The sequence below is a fragment of the Camelus bactrianus genome, chromosome 4 (genome assembly GCF_048773025.1).
Source record: "Camelus bactrianus isolate YW-2024 breed Bactrian camel chromosome 4, ASM4877302v1, whole genome shotgun sequence".
NCBI classification, from domain to species: domain Eukaryota; kingdom Metazoa; phylum Chordata; class Mammalia; order Artiodactyla; family Camelidae; genus Camelus; species Camelus bactrianus.
Window position 1 is genome coordinate 50,847,226 of NC_133542.1, and position 22,811 is coordinate 50,870,036.

The 22,811-nt window shown below is 41.2% G+C and overlaps 1 protein-coding gene and 1 long non-coding RNA gene across 8 annotated transcripts in view; one reads left to right on the forward strand and one right to left on the reverse strand.

The window, feature by feature from the left end:
• Window positions 1-22,811, forward strand: part of PLPPR1 (phospholipid phosphatase related 1) — a 486,000-nt gene that overhangs the window by 417,852 nt on the left and 45,337 nt on the right. The window lies entirely within an intron of this gene.
• LOC141577472 (uncharacterized) overlaps window positions 1-22,811 on the reverse strand; it is a 55,970-nt gene that overhangs the window by 32,355 nt on the left and 804 nt on the right. The gene's annotated exons all lie outside the window — the stretch shown is intronic.

Below are 22,811 nucleotides of genomic sequence, written 5' to 3' on the forward strand. Positions count from 1 at the left end.
GACTGGCTTTAGTAGAAAAACAATTTTAAAGGTATCAGCAGAGCTTTATACCTGACAGAACGAGGACCAGAATTAACATTTGATTATGGCAATGTAATTCCTCTTACACTGTGTTTATATTTAATGGGGAAGGTCCCTCCAAATACCTTCACATGTGTCCTCCTGTTTCTTCAGTATTTATAGAATTCAGGCATAAGGAACTTTAATACCTAGTGCTCCAGATTTATTGGAATCCCTTCTAATGTCAATCTCCATCAAGTCATTGCTTGGTTTTCCCTAGTGACAGAACATACCACCTATCAAAACCACCCATTGCATCTTGGAACAATTCTGGCAGAAAGTTCATGCAGAAATTTTTTCTCTTCAGCGCCCAAATACTGGGCAGTTTCTACCCTTTGCTTGCGAGAACAACTGATTCTTCTCAGTTCTCCAATATTTGAACAGAAAGACCATGCCCTTCTTCTGATATTCTTCCCTTTCCCAGAAAGAGTAACGTCAACTGTTAGAGGAGAGAGAAATATTTCTATATGTGTGAAATCAAAGGGTCAAAGATTGAGGACAGAATAGCAGTAGGGTGTAAAATTCCTATTTTCATATCATATACTAATTGTTACTTTCTCTCTCTCTCACACACATAACCCCCTCATGGTTACCACAATGCACTTTAAAAATTGTCGTCTTTGAACTTAGTAAAGGAAGCAGGAGGCAAAGTCAGCTTCTACGGTAGTGTGATTGGAATGTTTCCGGGAAGATCCCATCTCAAGGCTACCTTCATAAATGCCTGGAAATTGTTAGACCTCCCCTGCTCCATCCACGTATTCTTAAGCAAGCAGTGTCAGACGAGGGCTTCCAACAAGGTTGAGAAATGAGTGAACCTGGACTGAGATTTTTTTAAGCAGCAGATGTCTCACAAGACCAACTGGATCTTTGTAAGATGTTTATCATTTCCAGTCCCCTTCAGGCAGATGCGTAATCAAGATTCCCGGTGCTCTGTGTGTAACTCACTCATCCCCTCCTAGTTGCAGTCTTCATTTTGCTGTCTAGGTTGCCAGTAATCAAGGGCATTGCTATGTTTTACCTTAATTATAAAACAATGACCTTAATCCAGGGACCAACAGCCACATGTGTGTTGCTGGGCTTGTTCTGCCACTCACTCCTACAGAGCTGCTCTTTGCTCTTACAAATTTACTAAGGTAACGCAAGATGGTTGTGTATGTTGTATTCTCTAGGAAGCAGACACTGAGATGGACGAGGCCTGCAAAAGGTCCACGGGGGAGGAACACCAGTCAAAAGAGATGGGCACAGTACTGGTCAGGAGGCCTCGGCCCCATGGTGCAGACCAGAGAGGGTCTCTGCCAGCCCAGTGTGGGGCTGGAGAGCAAAGGCTGCTCGTTTAAGAAGGCCCCCTGGTGGACAGAAATAGCTAGGCCTTTATACTGCATCTTATTTGGCTACTGACTGGGAACACTCCAAGAACATGGCCCTGGCTACAACTTCTTTGCGCAGTCATTGGCTGAGGCCGGCCCTGAAAAGAGCAAGCCTGCTGCTCAGAATATGAGGTAGACCCTGAAGGTGCTCACAGCCGGAGGCTGCCAGCTAACCACATCACCTGAGGCTGGGCAGCAGGTCCTTTCTTGAAGGGAGAGAGAGGAATGAGTGACCCATCTCCATTGTTGCCACAGTGGTTTATTGTTAGCAAATCCCTCTTAAGTCAGTCAACATGTGAAGTTGTTGACTCAGGTCTGTGTTGCTGTGTAACAGCCACGCTATTTTAATGGTTTGAAACTCCAAATTTAATGGTTAAATTTTTTAATTTGGTGTTCAAATTTGAAAAGGGTCTTGCTTAAGTTTCTCACGTGGTTGCAGTTAGGTGTGGGTAGAGTCTGCAGTTCCCTGCAGGCTCCTTTGGGTTGGGTGTTCAACATGGCTCACTCATCGATGGCAACTGAAGCCAGCTGTCAGCCAGGAGTTCTGCTGGCAAGCAACTCCGTGTGGCCTCTTTATGTGCCTTGGGCTTTCTGAGATGCTTCCACTCCAAACTCATTCTACAGGTCAAGCAAACCACCTTCAAGGGCAGGAGAATTCTATGCCACTTCTTAGTGAGAAAAGCAGTGAAGAATCTGTCATCATGTTTAATCTGCCGTAGATTTGTTTTGTTAGAAAAGGAGTGGCTCGAGGGCGTGGAAATGGGCAAAATGGGAGAAGGGGGTCCATGAGTACAAACTTTCAGCTGTAAAATAACTAAGTCCCGGGGATGGATTGTACAACATGGTGACTGTTAATTAACACTGCATTGCGTGCATATTTGAAAGTTGCTAAGAGAGTAAGTCTTAAGTCCTTATCACAAGAAAAAAAATCTTGTAATTGCGTATAGCGACAGCGGGTAAGTAGACTTACTGTGATTATTTCAGTGTATTCATTATGTTGTACTCCTAAAACTAATATAATGTTCTATGTCAATTATACTGCAATTTATTAAAAAAAAAACAACATGGCTCGCTCTCAGTCACTTACTATTGCCATAGGTACTATCAATTTTCTTTTCATGGTGCCTCACACAAATGTTTCCCATTTCTTCAATCTTTGCCTCTTTGACATAGTCTTAGACTCCTTATTGCTCTTTAATATTTTTTATTTTATAGCTGCCTCGACATAAGTGCTTCCTGACATCCGAGCAAAATAGTCTAAATATGCCCTGACTAGCCCAGAGAAGAGCAGAGCTATCACTCTAAGTTCTAGAACTGTTTATAGAGCCAAATTTGTGGAAGTGACACTGTAGTATTCCTGCACATTGAGTTCATCTATTCCATAAACATGAATTAGGTGTTCGCTGGGTACCAGGAACTATGCCAAGTGCTGGGCCACAAAGAGAAGAAGAACTTAGTCACTTCCTTGAGGAGTGTTTAGTGGTGAAGACTGTCATGCAAAACAAGTAATGACTGCTCAGTGTCATGCACTATAGCAGGAGAACGAGGCTCTGCGGGACTACAGAGCAGAAAGTTTCAGATGCTGCCTGGAGAAAACTAGGGATTATGCCTTAAAGAATTTCATCAGTCAAAGAAATGGAAGAAAGAATGATGGAAGCAAAAGGAAAAGCACATGAATAGGCACAGAGGTATAACAAACGCCAGACAGATGTAGGTAAGCTCACTTCTAGTAGAAATGTACGGTGAGTCTATTGGATACTTGCAGGGAAGTATGAGATCCTACGAGATGGGATCAGAAAGGTAGGGAGAGGACTCAGCTCATCAAGATCTTGGGTGGAAGGCAAAGGAGTTGGGGTTATTACCCTTTAGAAAAGGAAATCAGGGCTTGAGTATCAGAAAAAAGTGCTCTACAGGCAGTGATACTAAGGAAATATAACTGATCAGACTTGGAGTCCGCGTGAAAGTGGAGGAGGAAAAAGGAAGAATCAGGTACAACTCCTCATTTTCTGGCTTGTATGGCGGGGTGGTGTGATTTTCAGAAAAGGAAACCCTGCAAGAAGAGGTTTCAGGAGGTGGAGGGAGGACAGTTACAATTCAGACTGAATATCTTGAGTATAAAATGCCTAAGAAACATCTAGAGGCAGATTTGAGTATGGATTTAGAAGTAAGGGTTTGGAGTTCCAGAGAGGGGTCTGTGAATAATCCAAGTATAGGTGGTAATTGAAGCCATGAGAGAAGTTGAGGAGAAAGTCAAGTCTAGACTCCCAAGAAAGGAGGTTATGCAGGAAATACGGATCTCAGCATATAAGAGGCAGTTGAAACCCTGGTAGTACATGAGATCCCCAGCAACAAACAGTGAGGAGAGAGCACAGAGCCAGTGGTAGAACGAGGTGTGCACTTGAAGAGAGGTGACAAAAGAGACTTGAGACGGAATTCTGAAACCAGGAAAATAGCCACAAAGAAAGGAAGCCAAGGGAAGAGAGAAATTCAAGAATGAAAAAAAAAGTGATGGGGAGTGTCAAATGCCGCAGAGGCATCAATCAAAAAAAAAAAAAAAAAAAAAAAGCCTAGGATTGAAAAGTGCTTAATGAGTTTTTCAATTAGGAGGTCATTGAGGACTTAAATGAGACCAATTTGAAAAGAGTGGAGAGAGCAAATGAAGTTAACCCCTGAGGAGCTTTGCAGTGTAGAAAAGCAAAAAGATTGGGTGGTAGCTGAAGGCACTTATAAAATCAAGGGAGAGTTTTGTTTTCTGTTCTGTTTTGTTTTAAATGTTTAAGATGTGCTCAGAAGCAGTGAAGGTGGAGAGGCTGACTTCTAACTCATTGATGTAAGACTGAGAAAAGCACACACCTAGATTTTTCCGTTAATATTACTACAGATTCATTAATAAACTCATTTTGAGTTCATCCAATATTCAGTATACCACACCTATCATCCAGTTTACATTTCTACCTTGCCCACCAGGTTTCTCAAGGTCAACTTCTGCCAGATTCCTGGATATAGCCTAGGCAGACCACAAAGAGCTCGTTTCCCTCCTATGCCAATCTAGTAACTGCATTAAAGGATGAAATAAGATCAGCCAGGATGACGTGATTCGTGCTTAGTGAACCCATCCTGACTCAGCAATCAATGTTTCCTCTTCTAAGTGCAAAGAAAGTTGCCCTATAACATCCATTCTACAGTCATGCCCAGGATAAGTGCAAAATTCAATCATCATCGTTAGTAATGCTTTTAAGTCTGTATATTTCACTTTTTGAAATTTGGAAATCATGGTTTGCCAATATCTAACCTTCCTGCTTCTCTTTTATTCTCAGTAATTTCTTAAAACTCAATTGGAAGTTTCTCAGTGGCCTGGGTGTGATTTCTGTCATAACACATATTTAAACTGATTTAAAACAACTTTATTCTCTTTGATCACTCACTATATATGAGACCTGCACCATTCTCCCTTTTTAAATCTAAAAATCTTTTCTCTAGATAGGGAAGATAGAAAAATATTAAATAATTCTACTTTCTCAGTATCATCAATATTATGTTATCATTCTGTCTTGTTACATCAAATTTAATTGTAGCATTTTGTTTACCACCATTTACTTTGGATTTTAGACATCTGAACACCCTATAGCAGAGATCCACTGTCTTACGTTGGTCTCGGTTAGCTCTTTCCTTTTACCTTTCATACATCCAGTTGCCAAGTGTGGCCTCATTGTAGGGATCCCCATACAGCCCAAAGATTCTCCTTCCTCCTCCTCTTTCTCACTGGAACTTCATTTGTGAACATTTTAATGATCCAGAACAATTTCTTGTTTAGGTTCTCATGTCTTAGACCCAAGTCTGCTTAATTGCAAGATCTTTTTAATTCTTTTTCCATGAGTTCGTTCTGACCAAACTCAGCCTTTCCTTTATTAGATACACTGAGCTCCTAAGTCACAGGGTAGATTTTTCCTACTTCCACATCAGGCAATTTATGTTTGATTGAATGGTTTTACATGGATTACAGCATACTGATCTGATAGGTTACCTGTGAATAATCCAATGCCTTATTTTATAAGAACATCAAAATTAGCTGCAAATTTGATAAACATTATATCTGAATTGTGGGGCAAATGGAAAATGAAAAATGTGACATAATGAGTGCACAGAATTATATTTCTTAGCCACTAATGTGGCTTGAATTAATCACCATCAAGAGATTATAGCTGATGAAGTAACTGCTTTAGATTATTTTGGATATATGATTGACTAGGATAATTACTTGTGCATATCAAATTCCTATATTTGGAGATAATCTCTTTTCTGTGTTGACATATAATCAAACATACCTTTGATGTGGTGAAAACCTTACTAAAGAAATTACTAAAACCAAGAAGTCATATTCATCAAAAGATGCCATAAAGCAAAAAGATAAATCATACTTGAGAATGTCTATTGGCTACCTATATAACTGATAAAAGATTAGCATCTATAATTTATTAAAAATTACATTAACTAAAATACAACTAAAAAACAGAATATGCAAAAAAGACATACATAGGCTGTGTGTGTATATGTACATACACATATACATGGATACATAAAGGTTCACATATAAATGTGCAAGGAAATGAAAAATTAAAAATTCAGGAAAACGGTGACCTCTTTGGAGGATGCATTAGGTTGGAGCTGCAGTAGGATCCTTAGCCTGAGATTACAGCACATGCAGTTGACCCTTGAACAGTGCAGGGGGTTAGGAGTACCAACTCTCCTCCCAGTCAAAAATCCGTGTATAACTTAGAGTAGGCCCTCCGTATCCACAGTTCCTCTGTACCTGGAGGTCTGCATCTGATCGTGTATTTTTAAGAATTTGGATGTAATTGGATCACATAGTTCAAACCCATGTTGTTCAAGGGTGAACTGTCCACAGGAAGCGTCTATGGCTTCAGGCGATGTGTTCAGGTACTTATGTGTCTAATTTACACTGTATTCTTTTACACATATCAAATACTGAACAATTAAAAAAGAAGAACCCACTGGACTTGAGAGAGCCCTATATTCTTATCCAAGGTCTTTTACTAACTCATTCTGGTATCTCAAACAACTTACTTAGCTTCTCTGAGCCTCAGTTTCCTTACTGGTAAAGAGATTAGATAATCTGCAAAGTGCCTTCCAATTCCAATAGTCTCTAATTCCATGATCCAGAGAAATAACACAGTATGTAAACCAAACTAGAGCTTCCCCAGTTAGCTTTCAATTTATACATGTTGACAGAGGCTGGAAATATGAGGAAAGGGGCAAAGCATATTAACCTGCCAAGTTATTTTAAATAAGTGAAAAATTCAAACAAGGAAAGACTAAATAAATAAGGTTATATTCAATTATTTGAAACTGTACTATCTTACCTCTGGATCAGATAGCTCCTTGTCCACAAGCCTCCTAATCACCCCTCCCATATCCCAATAAAAATTTGCAAAACAATATGAAAACAGTTTGTATAAACACTGAACTCTAGAGGAAAAATGACATTCCAATGACAAAAATCTCAATAAATATCTGAAGATGTGGTAGATTGACTCAGAAGAACGGAAAAGGAACAGGCCAGATTATAAAACCTCTTGCCCATCCAGAAAAATAGCAGCGTCATGTGAAGCAAAAAAAAAGTCTTTGGAAAAACCCCACTGACATTCCTTAATTAAGACAGGAGCAGGCGGTGGCCATTAAAGGGTCAAACTACTTGATTCTCTTTTCACCAAGGCAAACCAGCGTAATAGCAAATGACAATAGCATGTTCATAGTGCTGACGGTGCCAGAGCCTGTTCTAAGCTCTTCATACATAATTAGTTCATTTAATCTTCACATCAGCCCCTGTTTGGTAAATACTATTGTCTGCATTTTATAGATGAATAAACAGGTATAGATTAAGTGACTCCAGGGTCAGCAACAGGCAGAGACAGGAATTAAACCCGAGCTCTTGACTTCCAGAGTCTGGTTCCTTTGGCACTGAACTGTCCTACCCCTACAGCAAAAGAAAGTGGCTGTGTCCGGTGTCTATGGGCACAATAATGATGCATTAAAAACTACTCCAAAATGTAGGTGGTGTGTAACGATGGGTGTTATCTAGCCTGTGAGGCTGTGGGTAGACTGCTTAGGCTGTCCTGGGCGGTTCTGGTCTTGGCTGGGCTCACGTATAGGTCTGAGAGTTGACCAGCTACTGTTGGGGGCTCACACATCTGGGTGCTAGTCATTTGTCACCAGGGGCAACCTGGCTTTCCACCATGTATTTTATGCAGCCCTGCAGCAGGCTCACCCAGGCATGTTCTCCTGGCAAAGGCAGGGGTGCAGGAATAATGGGGACACCCAAGTGCTTTCACACCTCTGCTTATAGTCACATGTGCCCACATCCTGTTGGCCAAAGTCAGTCACTGCTCTTCAGTAAGAGGAACAACACGGGAAAGAGTGTGGGCACAGGGAGAGGAGGGGAATCGGGGCCTTTCATGCCATTCATTTACCACAGTTGCCATGCTGACAGGTGCCCCCCCCCCCCCACCAAGCAGCCTTTGCTCCAGTTGCGTCAGGGCTCTTCCCCGGGGCCACAGGCAGCAGCTCCCTAGAGGAGGGAGGCCCCATTGACATGTCATCAGGAGCCCAGCCTTCAGACAACTGGATTCAGAAATCAGCCTCCAGAGAAGATTCTCCAACAAGAGAGCGAGAACGCAAAGAAGCAACACACAGGCAACTCCAACTCCCTCTCGTTCCTCCCCTCCCAGGCTCCTAGGTGACCTGGCTGGGTGCTATGTCAACCTGTCCTTCACTGCAGCGTCTGGGAAGAGGATTTTTACAGCCATCAAAGGGAGAGGAAGGGGATCTAAAGAGAGATTTATAAGGGAAAGTGTTTTCAGTTTCTAACGGGGTTTAGATTTACTCTGTGGCAATTTACAGAGGATTCCTTGTTGTTAATAGTTGTCATGAGGCTCTGGAGAGAACGTGGGCTGTTGGTGTGGTGTCTGTGGATCAGGACCCATCTGGCCAGTGTATGGATCATTCTACTCTGGTGTCCATCCATTCACTGAACAAGCACTCAGGGAACACCTGCCACGTACCAGTCGGGGAACACCATAGCTGGTCTATGTTCACAATCCCAGGGGACCTCTTAGTCAGCCGCACTGATTTTTCATGGGCTCCCAGGTGGAAGGATGTGTCTTTTAGATCCAGAGTACTCATTGGAATATCTTTAGGAATTAAAGGTGCATGATTGTTGCTATTCTGTCTCCCACATCTCTCAGTCTTTGAGTGACTGTAACCTCCTCTTCAATATCCAGCTAAAAATATTTTTCCTGATTCCCAGAGAATAGAGCTCCTATCCTCCTTATCAGAGAGTCTGTGCCCAGGAAGGGATTAGGCTAAGCCTGGTTAAGTCATACAGAAATAGTAAGTTTTCAGAAGTGACTTTTGGAGACTGTAAGAGGCTGATGATGTGAGGTGTAAGGTGTCAGTTGGTGGGACTCAAACCAGCACCCTGACTGCACACTCTATTATAGCAGTTCTGATGCCAAAGATGTCATGAAAATGTGAAGACACCATTGAAATTATCTTTCATGCACTGGATTCCCTATCCTCTAGTGGCTGTTTCGTGAGGTCCAAAGGTGGAGGCAGCGGTCAAGAATGAAAAGATGCCTTGTGATGAACAACTATTAACTGCTTAAGAATACAGCTAACTTCCTGAACCTTTGCAGCTCAATATGCCTGGCTCAAATTAAATGCTCTAAATGTGTCTTCTAAAGTAATTTCACATCTCATTGAATAAATTTCCATTGACAAGGCATGCTCCGTCGTATGCACCTTAATATAAATGGCAGAGTACTCAGAGTGCTAAATGATACAGATTATGCATTGTGTTCAGAAAGTTTTTAAATGGAACAATGGTTTTCAAAAAGGAACAAAAATCAACCCAAGAGGATAAAAGTGAGAAAAGGAGGCTTAGATGACTTTGCAGAACCTCCAGTCAAGCATGGATATCCAGAGAGTGACAGTTTTTCATAAGAATCAGGAGATTATGAGCTCTGAAAGCCTTTCTCCTATCATGTGTATTAAAGTAATTGTTCCTCTAATTCAAATCCCTAAGCAGCTTAATGCCTGTTCTTATCTTAGTTCAATTTAGAGAGAACATAAGAATAAAAATGCTGTATCTGTTCAGCACCTGCTTCTCTAAATGAAATTGTTGAAGTGAATTGTTTAATTGAGCTTATGTGGTTGACCACACAGCTGGACATTTCTTCCAAAGACAAGGTGAAGAAAGCCTCTCCCAGGCTAAGACTCAAACTGAAAAGTGGTCTAATAGCATCTTCCTAATGAAATTATATTTGGGGACAACTTAAGATTAGAGGTGAAAAAAAAATCTTTCCTCCATGCTCTAAATTTAGTTGAATCCCCACGACTGCATCAGCTTCCATGCCAAACTCTAAGATCCAGCAACACTGTCGGCTGATAGAATTGGGGTCTTACCCGGGGCAAGAGGCAGCCATCTTTACTGAAGCGACCAACTTCCTCCAAAATTAAAGTGAGCCATTGATGAGCAGTTGTCTGGCAACACCCCATGCTAGATTGCCTCTTGGGCCTTTCCTCTGGAGGGGATAGTTTAGAATCAGAATTTTCTTGTCTCAGGAAGGTGGGTGTTTTGAAGGAGCGCAGGAATCATCCAAGCATGGACTGAAAACCTGGTGGTATTCTACCCTATTTCAGGACCCACTTCATGTACGTGAAAAGGTGGCATCCCCTGTGTCATCACAGGTGGCGTAATTCTCATCAGGTGGTAAATGACTACCTGGAGTGCCTTGTGGGAAATTATTTGAAGACCCAGCTGGTTTCCACGGGAAGAGTCTCAAGACTTACCGGTGCTGTCGGTCATGATTACGGCACATTTGGCATGCTTTTGTCATTTCTAGTTCTGTTGACTTCAAACTACCATTTTTACTTGGATTTTCTTCTTTGTTTAAAAAAAGGGGTAGGGGGAAGGAAGCCTGGTTGGGTGTGGGTGATGGGTTTAAGGTCCTCTACATTTTGAACAATGAAGATGTTGGCCCTGTATCTGTGCCATTCTCTGATCACTTATTGGGTGCTTGTTATAAATTGGTCCAGGCGTTTCTGCGCCATAGTCTCTAACATGAGAGTACTGGCCCTTCTGCTCTAGGGACGGAGGAGATGCACCTCCTGAAATCCTAAAGGCCAAGAAAAGGTTTTGAAACTGCCATGTTTCTTATCACCCGCTAGACCCCAGGCACAGCGGCATTTAGGCCTGGTGCTTCCTGGAGATGACTGCTTTCCTTTCCGACCTTTTCCATGCCTGGTACCATCATAGATTTTCAACACATGCTTGTTGAGATAAAGGTAGAATCCACTATGCCTCGAGATGCCTAAAGATACGCTAACTGCCACAACGCAGGAAAACATATTTCACCATAAAAACAGTTTTTAAATGGTCGCATTCCTGATTAGCACCCAAAGGCTTATTTTTTTTAAACTCACAGCACAACACAGAGGAGCTCTCTGTCTCTTCCTCCCTTCTCAGTAAAGCCCCACTAATCTGCCTCAGAGACACTGGGGCTAATTCTGTCCTGCACTTTGTCCCCGTCTACTTCAACCACAATTAGAAGACAAGGACTCCACATCATCTCTCACCCCGTGGTCTCTCATGCCCGGCATCTCCCTGCATCTCTAATTGACTCCATTGCCCACCTTCCTCAAGCCCTACATTGCTGCCATACAAACCCCAAAACTCATAGGTATGTCGTCAGTAAAGTCCCTTATCTTCTTAACCTTCTCTGAACAGTTCCTTCTTCTTCTTACTCTGAACTTGGCCTTAATTATATCGCTTCCTGGCAGCCCTCCCGAGTGGCCAGGTTTTATTTCCCACTCCCCTTGTGCTGCTGGACTTGGAGATGGATAGCTGTTGTTCATGCTCCTCACTGCCTCTTCCAGATTACTGTCCTTCTTTCCTTAAAAGTCACTCAGCTTAGAAACTCATGGCATCAGTCAGTACCATTCATTCCGCCTGCTTGGTGCCTTTATACGAGGTCCTGGACCGCCTCCCCTTATTCTTTGGAGACTATTCTTGACTCACTGTTACATTCTCTCCAGCCCTAGTCTTGTCCTTGTTCAGTATCTTTTGCTCACTCACTAAGAGATCCTGTACTATGATCACTCCCAAATTGTATCTCCAACCCACGTATCTGACAGCCTCCTTGACAATTCTTCTGGATATCTAATGGGCATCTCAAAATTTATGTGTTCACGAAATTCTTGTTTTCCTCAGCCCCCAAGTCTGCTCTTTTTACTGCCTCCCACATGTGGGCAGAAACTTTTATTTTGCTGTTTCCCTGATGTTGGTCATATAATAGCTTATCAATAAAAGTTTAATGAATGAATTCCTTTATCTCTTCACAATAGTAGTTGAAAACTGAACTTACAATGGACAATATTTTACTCCTATTCTACTGTGAGGGGAGAGCTAAATTGGATTTTGTGAGCTTGCTCTGGAAATGCAATAATAGTACTGCGGTATTACTGGCATTCTGAGTACCTGGTAACTGACCTGTAAACAAACCTTTATACCAACTCTAAGTTCTCTGCCAAGGGTCTCTGCTCTCATCTAATACAGATTCCTGTCAATGTCACCCTCTTCAATGACAGGTTTAATAGTGTGAGTTTTCTGTTCAAAACCCTTCAGTTAGTTACTTTTAAGTATATGTCAGTTTCCTCAGGCTATCACACAGAGCTCTCTTCTTTTATTCTGAGATACACCCACAGTGCTAACCCTAAAGGTGAACCTGGTTCCTGAATACCTGTGTCAGTCAGAACATATGGGCTCACATAACTGTAAAGATCCTAGGCACTAACATAGAAAGACGGTCAAGATATGTTAAGAGAAATACAAGCTATGGAACAGCATGCACAGCGTGACTCTACATGTGTTAAAGTCTACCTGTGACTGTGTATGTTCATGTGCCTGTGGAGAAAATAATGTCTAGAAGAATACACTCCACATGTTAATTACAGTGATGTATTTTTCAATGTATACCATTATGTATTATGTTTTATTTTTAAAGAGGTTCACAAACTCAGAGAAAGAGATCAGACTTGTGGCTACCAGAGATGGAAGGTGGAGGGTTTCGGAATTGGAGGAAGGTGATCAAAAGGTGCAAAGTTCCAGTTAAAAATAAGTAATGGGCCACCTGATGACTATAGCTAATACTGCTTTATGATATATAGGAAAGTTGGTAAGAGAATAAAGTCTAAGAGTCCTCATCACAAGGAGAAATTTTTTTCCTTTTTTTCTCCTCTCTTTTTAATGTATCTATATGAGAAGATAGACGTTAGCTGAACCTATCATAGTAATTTCACAATATGTGTAAATCAAACCATCACAATGTGCACCTTAAACTTATATAGTGATGCATGTCTATTATTTCTCAACAAAACCAAAAAAATTTAAAAGTTCAAATTTATGTTTGGCTCGTGGTATCACCCTGCCAATGCAAAGCCGTCATGCATTGTCCAATATGTAGCCTCCAGCCGTGTGTGGCTATTTATAGAGATTAAGATGAAATTTAAAATTCCATTCTTCAGTTGCAGTAGCCACATTTTAAAGGTTTGATAGCCACCCACCACTCGCGGCTACCATATTGAGATTGCAGATATAGAACATTTCCCTCACTGCGAAACATCATTCCCACAATGGGAAACACCTAGTGAGCCAGCTCACCCTCGATGCTCACCTGACTTCTTTCACCAGGATAATTGGCTTTGTTTAAATGCAGCCAGAGTGAAGCAGGTGTGGGCCTGAGCATCTGTGATCTGACATTCACTGGGAGTTTAAGTGAGGTTCAGGTCTGTGTTCATTTATGCAGGATTTTCCTAGTGTGTTTGGGGAAAGCATTGTCCTAGAGGCAACTTACTTGGTGTTTTGAAGGGAAATAAGGAAAATCCCTATCAGTAATTTTTAAAGAAAAATGAGATCATCTAAATCTTTTGCAATGTTGAGATTTACCTATTTTAATTAAAAAAAAATTGGTTGATTTAAAAGAAAGTTCTTCCTTTTCTTCTTTGCCTAATTCCCAAGTAACTTAGCAATGCCTACAGAGAAAGAAGAGTCGTGTTCCTTTCTGGTAGGAAAATTAAAATGGTATCTTAAGTACTTCTGTTTAAAATTATTTGAAAGCAAACATAGGAAGCTCTACCTTGATTCCTTAATTTTATTTTTCAGTTGGAATATTTAATGTTTGTTGTATGTGGCATACAGAAAATTCAGTTAGTTTTATGTGTCCATTCTAATTTAGAGTCATAAAATCATTTTTCAAGTGCCTTTTTTTTTCCTAAGTCTATAATTTAAAAGCTTATGATGAGAAAAGGATTCTTGCTCTAAATAACAGGAACTCTCAATTTTTTAATTTGCGATAACAGTGTGAATCTAATATTTAAATAGCAGTCTATTATATCTCTATCTCTAGTGTCCTTTTAAAACCATGAAACACTAATTCCATGAAAATATATATTTTTAAGAGGAAAACTATAATAACTTTGTTGGACCACAGATCTCCCTCCCTCCAAAGCACCTATTAACATCCTTCATACCAGAGAACACTGTTCAGAACATGCTGGTTTATATTAAAAACTTTGGTTTTAACCAATATACTAACAAGGCATCCCAAAATGTTTCAGGTCAGATATTCTTTGAACAGATGGCAGAGTTACTATGAGGGAAACAAAATAGAGAATCTCATCCATTCACACAACTGCTGTCTTTTAATGCCTATTAGATACCTGTGCTAAGTGGGGGTTACAGATTTGAAGGATGCTTTCCCTTAGGGCCTCCCAGCTTGGTAGAGGGAAACACAGGAAATCAGGGCTGGCCAACTTCCAGGGCAATTTCAGGGGCTTTAATGTTTAATGTCCGTCCACTTCTGGGTTCTTTATGACATCTACACCGAGCGTCCCATACCAAAGTATTCCTAATGATGGAAAACACATTACATGACCCCATCCTCAAATAAAGAAAAGCATAGGATCAAAAATACCGTGAAGTCCCATAAACCGTAATCCTACTACAGGAGGACCTGGAATGACTAGGCATGTTACTTCTGTTGGGCTGAACTCTCATTCTGTCATATTGTCCTTAGATTAAGTGGACTAGATTGTTGAAATTATTAAGTTACCTTTACTTGGAGTATCATATATTAGGGTTTTAATGTAGATGTTAGTATCATGTGGATAGGCCAAAGGAAGTAAGAACAAAGTTCTCTTTTTCCTTCAGACTAGGCACAAGACCTGGGATGATTTGTTAGGATAAATGAGAAAGCCTTTCTTTAGGCAGAAAGTCAGCCAGTCTCCCCAAAGGAAGTCAGCGCTCAGTTAGGAAGCAAAGGCGGCAGGGATGATGACTCCAGCCCCGGGCGCATGTGCTCACTTGTGATACCAGGTTTTGCTCACATGGTCTCTGTGCCTGCTGATTAAGCCCATATCTCTTTTACTGAAAACCTCTTTCAATTATTAATGAAGGAAATTTTAAAGATAGCAAGAAAATTACATTTCCTTTTGAAATTATAGTGTAAGTGTAGTTTCCTCAACTGGCTCTTTAAAAATTGAGAAGGCCTCCTTCTCACAGATGAATGAGATTTTCCTCTCCTATTCCCACTCAAACCTCCCTTGGACCTGCTTATTCACATAAATCTGCTACATGAGTCTTCAGTCCTTTGAGTAGGGCTAACCGTTCTGGATGCTTGGGCAATCCTGTTTCCAAAGATTTTCTTCAGTGTTTTTGACTGGAGTGGACAGCACATGAAAGGCTGTTCTCACCTCTACACCCGTCTCCCCTTCCTCCGCAAGAGGAAAGTGATGCCTCTGGTGTCAGAGTCTAAAGACTGGCATTCAGACAGCCCACTTGCTATTCCTGTAGCTTACCCAGTGGTACTTATTCCTACAAAGAAGTCAGGCACTGGGACAGTCAAACCTGAGAGTGTTTGTCTTGCAATAGAAGCATGAGTGTAGGTTTAAGTGTGTAATTATCAGAGAAGGACAATCAAGGTCTGCATGAACATCTCAAATGATGCCAACTCCCATTTTCTGTGTTTCAGAAAGCCTGAGTAGGAGTCAAATATATGTGTATCTACATTAACCCCATAAGAAATAACCAAAATATCTGGTCTATTTGATTTGGGGTAAAAATCACAAGTTGGTTTGGTTACTCTGTTTGTCTCATGCCAGTCAGAATCTCTGCATTTATACTGAACTTAAGAGTAACTATTTAAAGTTAGACATCAAATTAATTATTCCAGTGTAAATGAATACAATTCGTTAAGTAAACAACAGTTTTCAATTTGGGGGATCATAGGAGGAAAATAGTAATGGAGAACCTTAGTGCTGGGAAGCTCGGGAACTTCCTTAGCAGAGGAAGCCAAGTGGAGGTTCTGCTACAAATGGAGACTCAGCGACAGCCTAACAGCAGCAGTTCTACTGTCCCCTGGAGTAGCCTCTGTGGGGCTGACCTGTCCACAGATCACCACAGAGCTTCTCCCCGTATTTCGGTGCTCTGTGCTATGTAGCAAAGTGCCACAAACACAGCCACTTAAAACCACACAGACATGTTATTATCACAGTTTCAGCGGGTCAGGAGTCTGTGTGTGAGTTAGCAGGGTCCTCTGCTAGGTGTTTTATGGGGTAGAAATCAATGTCAGCTGGGACTGTGATGCTGTCTGAGGCTCAGGGGCCTTCTTCCAGCTTACTAGTGGGTGACAGAATTCAGTTACTTGCAGCTGTAGGATGGGGACCCTCAGCTCCCAGAGTCAGCCCACCACTCTTGGCCATGTGATCCTCTCCACAACATGGTAGTTTGCTTCAAGGCCAGCAGAGAGCATCTCTACTGCTTCAAATCTCTTGACTTTATTTAAACATCTCAACTGATTAGGTGAGGCCCACCCAGAATAATCTCCCTTTTTATTGTCAAAGTTAATAGATTAGGGACCCTAATTACATCATCACAGTTGCTAGGCCTTTGACCTATAATGTAACATAATCAAGGGAATGATGATGTCCCATTATATTCATGTCTTGTCCACAGCCAAAGAGAAAGATTATACCATTCATGAGCACCAGGGGGCAGAAATCTTGGAGACCAGCTTAGAATTCTGCCCACTACAATAAAATGAAGAAAAGAAAGAATGAGGATTGATTTTTTAATTCAATCTCTCATAGGCTTAAAGTCACTGTCCTTTGACATGAAGGAGAATTAGACTGTGGGCCTGAATGTGTTCATAAATTAAAGCAAATCCCAGGAATATAAACATTTATACCTCCTCAGGCTATTTTTGACTGTTTCTCTCTCATATTGTCCTGGTATGTTTTTCTTAATTTAGTCACTTATTACACACATTTGTTTAATATGTGTAATAGTATGTGGAGCTTTATATATTGTATGGTGCTTTACCATCTGTAAAGAGTTTCTCCAAGTCTCATTTAATTCTATTTCTCATGGTGTCTCATACCTAGATTACCATCCAAATCAACCTCAGTTTGTTTTAACAGAGAAGGTAGTAGGACTGTAGAGCTACAGACCCCGGGGCTTATTTGTGAATTGCTTCCATCCACCTCTCTTTCTCACTTTTTAGTAAGTAAAATGCACATCAAAGTCATCCAGGGCTTGCTTTCAAAGACTTCTCTTGACTCTTCATCTCATCACTCTCATTTTTCTCACACACTTAACATCTACTGAGCTGCGAGACCTTCCCTGTCTCCTGTCTGAAGCAACAGCAGCCCCGGTGAATGGCAGGGTCACGGAAGGGCGAGGCCAGTGAGCCTCTGAGGCCAGAGTTCTAGGCCTTCCACTGTACTAAGCCCTGCCATTGCTGCACAGCAAACCTTGCTGCAGGATTTTACCTCTGTCCTCAAGGAATGTTGTCAAATGTCAGAATCATTCTGAAATTTTTCCCTGCTCTCTGATATTAGCTCTGCTTGCCAGTTTCTTGCCACTGTACATTTAACATTCCTTATATGTATTAATCCATGTCTTTGCATTAAAAAATATATATCCCTAATGGCAGAAGATCAAAGAGAACATTTTGTGACCCAATTTAGCTTAACCTAGACCCAATAATATTCCCTTCCTTATTGTAGTTGTGAAGCTTCCTGAAAATATTGTCATACACTCAACATTTCTCCATATTATTCACCAATAAATAACCTACATGATGCTGGAGTATGGAGATGCAAAAAAAAAAAAAAAAAAGACCAGGATGTGGTATCTGCATTTGTTCTTTAAGGAGTGGCCGAAGAGGAAGATGTAGGCAGCCCAGGCTGAGAGGTAGACCTGTGTATTTTCTGCTGCCTGAGGAGCAATGCCTGATGGGGTTCACCGGGTGGGTCTCTACTCAAATGGAGGCTTCTCTCCCTTACCAAAAACATTGGTAGGACAAAGCCCAGTGTGTGAAATACAGAGAAAATTGCTCGATTTACCTGAAATCACTGAAGATTTTGGAATAGAATGACATAATCATAGTCCTGCCTTAGGAGCATAACTTTCAGTAGCAGAATAAGTAATTCTGTAAAGGGGTTGAGATCCCGAAGGCAGCATGAGCAGGGAGGACAAGATTTTGACAGTGTAGACGAGAGAATAGGGAGCCTGAATCAGAACACGGCAGTTGGCATAAGAAAAAGGAGATATATAGGAGAGGTACTACAGTAAGAAAGCCTTGGGAGCCGACATCAGGTCTGGGATGAGGAAGAACAAGAAAGCCGGAGGGAGGAGGAAGTGTTCAAGAAGACGCTGAGATTTCTAGCCTGGGTGATGAGACATTGGCTGGATATACCAGGATTGGGAACTCAAGAGAAGTTGCAGGTTGAGGGGAGGAGAAAGGCTGAACTTCGTTTCAGATTTGTGATATTTGGAGAGTCTGTATAGCACACGGTTGGTGGTCGAGAGCATGTGCAGGGGCAAGAATAGTCATGGAAGAGCCAATGCAATCAATGTAGGAATGGAAGCTGTAGAAAGAGATGAGACCTCCCTAGGAGACAGCATGGAAAGAAAATGAAAGGAGGGGTAAAGAGAGACCCTAGGAGAGCAGTACCATTTACAGGCCAGGCAGAAGAAAGGGAAAAATTAAAGGAGGCAGAATGGCGAGAAGCAGGAGAAAGAAGGATTTTTAAATGCTAAGATAGGAGAATGATGGGGGTGGGGGTATTCAGTCAACCCCTACTCTTTCCCCAGAGCCATGTGAAAAAGCACTGAAGAGGACAAGCACATAGAAATCAAAGAATCAGAGAAAAGAAGGACTGAGCACGTACTAAGTGCTAAGTAGGCATTAGGCTAAGCATTTTACAAATATCATCCGTCCCGTTATGCTAATTACACGTTGTAAAGATAAAGAGTGGTTAAGTGGCACCAGAGTTCAAATCCTGGCTCCACCATTCGCTAGTTCTGTGAGCTTGGTGAAGTGTTCTCTTCTTTAAATGAGGGCAACTCATCATTCTCCCCGGGCAGCTTGTAAGAGGATGCATTTCAAGTTATATAGCTGGTTATGTGGTCAGCCAGTAAGAGTCATATTATCACTTCTTCGGACTTGCTTTTAAAATATCTATCTCCCCCATTGAAAGCCCCAAAAGTGAGTCCAAAAATCATGTCTGTTTTGTTATTTGTTATTCAGTTTTGTTAACAACTGAAAACCCCCAATGTCTGCGTGTAGTAGGCACTCAGTCAATACTCACTGAGTAACTGAACAGTTTCTCATTTTATCTGCATATCCTTGTCTGCGGGTGCCCCTTTGGTTCTCCTTAAAGAAGAGTGGATGGATTCTCATGCAGGCGCTAGTCTGTTGGAAGCTTTTCAGTTTTCACAAGAGGATGGCATTCTTAACCACAGCTTAATTGCCTGTTAATTAAGAGAGACACAGGTCTGAGGGGGAAATGGAGAGTCACTAACCAACAGGCATGAAGTTTTAGTTAAACAAGATGAGTAAGGCCTGTAGTTAATAACATGTGGTACTCTCACACATTTGTTAAGAGGGTAGATCTTATTTTAAGTGTTCTTACCACAATAAAATAATTTTTAAGTCTTTTGGAAAATACAAAAATATAATAGATAATTAAAGGAGGATTGACAAAGGAGGACTAATTGCTTTATATTTTTATTCCTTCATATCTTGAGAGCTAGTATCATTTGCAAATAATAAAACTAAGAATAGTGATATGACCCTTGAAAACTCATATCTGTGGAAATAAGATGCTTATCAAAAAGCATTCTTTTGTAGATGGAAACACTAGCTGATTATTCAGTCCTGGCTACTATAATGACTTTTTTTCTCTTATGTACTTTACTGCATGTGATAGTGTTTGCTTATTCAGAAAAAAAAATTATATTCTACTTAAGTCTTAATAAAATAACAGCTAGCAGTTACTGAGCACCAGCTACATGGTTCTGATGTAGTAAATCATGTAGTTCTCATACAGCTTTCAGGAGAAATTTCCCTTGTGAGGAATGAGTTACCCATTTCACAGGTGAGGAAACTAAGGCATAGACAGGGTAAGCAATTGGTTCCAAAACATTTAGTAGTAATCAGTGGATTTGAGATATGAACTTTGTGTCTTAGTCACTATAGTATAAGGAACTTGCACACTGTGAGACAGATATCTAATAAAATCACGTTTTAGTGAAGGACTTTTTTGCAATCCATAGTAAGATAAACATACTCCATCTGCCTAAATGTTACATACTGAACAAAAGTTTAACATAAAAACACTTGTCCTTACTATGTGTAAAATTCTCTGATATGTTCAATTCTGTTCTGTTCTTTTTCACTAAAAAATTCTAGTTGAATCCCCAAATTGTGTACATGTGTACATTTGTTTCACTAATGGATTGAGACCTGCAGTTTGGAAAGCCACCATAAATAAGGGACATATTAAGATATAACAACATTAAAGGAAACTAATAAGTAACAGGGATGCTATTAAGCACCTACTATGTGTCAAAGTACTGTCATCAATATTTATATATAAATCCTCAATTCTTATTACAACTTAAAACGTAACTTAATCTTTTCTCACAGAAGAAACTGGAATGTGGAAAATTTGAGATATGTCCTACAGAGATTAGCCTGATCAAAGTTCCTTCCACTTTCTACTCTAATAATAACATTTAAGTATTATTAAACAATGAAGTCTGTTAAAAAAAAAAAAAAAAGACACAGGTCTGTATTTCACTAGCAGGATACTTACTCAAAGGTAATATCTAATTCACTGCTACCCAGTAGTTTTTAAAACCTGAGAGAAACTATAATTAAGAAGGAGTGTTGGGGAAAAAAAAGAGTGTTGAAGAATACATAGTCTATCCATTCTCTCAGAAAATACTGTTTTTGAGTCAGATAGTGCTCTAAATACTTACTGCACAGTCCTCATTTAATCCCCATGATGCCCTGAAGAGGCAGGTGCTATAGCATTATTAGCCCCACTTACTAATAAATTCTTGTGCCTCCATTTCTTCAAGTCACACACCTAGTAAGCAGCAGAGCAGGTTTCCAACCCAGGCAGTCTGACCTCCACTCTTACCCTTTCATTGAGCTGTCTCTCAAGTTCAGCCTAGACCAAATCATAATGCCCACCTCCTCCGTTCTATCCGATGTGCGTTTTGCTTTAATGTGACATCATCGGCCTCTGTGAAGAGTAGATATGAGGTCCTGTATAAAGAACAGCACCATCATACTCAGCATCGTCACTGTTTATCATGTCCCTTACGAGGACCCGGGATGAACTCCTGTCCAGTCACTATATCAGAAAGATTCTACTTTAACCACTAGTTGGTTTTTAGCTTTCGTTACTGTGAAATGGGAAACTGAGCAGCATTTCCTTCTTGTGTTGACTATTAGACAACTTACTTCCTTTCTTCTTCGGTTCCAACTGCTCACTGATACTTGCTTACTTTATTTGGTGGAAGTTGATAGAACCTTTTTTGTAACAAAATCAGAATACATAGTCATTATTAATTTTCATATAGCTGAGGAAACTGATACTAGGAGACATTTGAATAAAGTACCCCCGTCTGTAGCTCATAGTTTAGCCTTGGTATCGGTGCTGACATATTTGTAACCTGATTCTCCCAAGGCTGCCTAAGTTTGTGTGGAGAAATACATCCTCATCACAGTCATCATCCTAGGTTCACCCCTGTGAGTTGTGTGACCTGAGACAGTGCCTGTAATCTCTCTGTGCCTGTCTCCTCAGTGTAAAATGGAAATAATAATAAACCTACCACACAGGGCACTTGGGCAGCAGAAGAGTTAATTTATGTAAAGTGCTTAAAACAGTTCTCAGGACATACACCTAGTGCAGGTCATCACCCTTCCTGTCTCTATCTCCTCCTCCTCCTCCAACTCCTTCCTCTTCTCCTTGACTCTTGCCTCTGTTGTTTATGGAGAATTTCTAGCCCCCATTAGAGAGTCACCCTTATTTCTAAGGCTTCCCAGCGATGTCTCACAAGGGCTCACTGTCAGTTTCCTCAAGTGTTTCACCTCCAGCTTCTTCCATCAGTGCCACATGAGGGCTCCACCCCAGCCCCATGTGCAGCTACCGACCCTTGTGCCTAGCACGCTCTTTCTCGATGCTCAGAAGCATGCAGGTCTTTCAAGTGTACCAGCCCCTGGAGTCCTAACACATTGCTTCTGTGCCACAACTGGGCCAGATCTTATCATCTAAACTCTGATGCAGTATTCCTTCTGCTCTGAGTTTCCTGTATCCCTTCTCTACATGGAATTGAACATAGGTCCTTGGGCTTAGTCAAAAACAATATCCTCAACAGACACCATGATGCCCCCCCCATCCTCCTGCCCTCACTGCTCCTTCACACAATAGCCTCTGCCCTTGTTCTCCTCTGTCAACACCCATCCCTGCCAGTTCACTAAACACATGCAACCACATAAGAACCCAAACTTGGGATTGGCGGACACCCTCCTATGGATCATTGTTTCCTGTGTTGATGAGTGATCCCCAATTGGATCACAAATTGCTTAAGGTCAGAGAGTGTGTCTGAGAATTCCCACCTTCATAACACAGTCTGGGACTGAACACAGAGGGGGTTCTCACAAACAGTTGTTGGTTAACTGATTAATTGGCATTGGCCTTGATAGCTCTTGGCCAGACCAGAACAAGAAAGCCCTTTGGGGAGGGAAGTATTCACTGTCTCAGGGAGAGTGACCCAGCATCCCAGTTAGTATAAGACTATCTCTGTTTTCACACTGAAAGTCCCATGCCCCAGGAAACCCCTTGGTCATGGGCACACTGAGAAGCTTGGTCACCTACCACTAGGACTCGTCAGTACGAAACATGCCCTTGACCCTCCAGACCAGGTACCAGTCCTCTCATTCCCACATCATG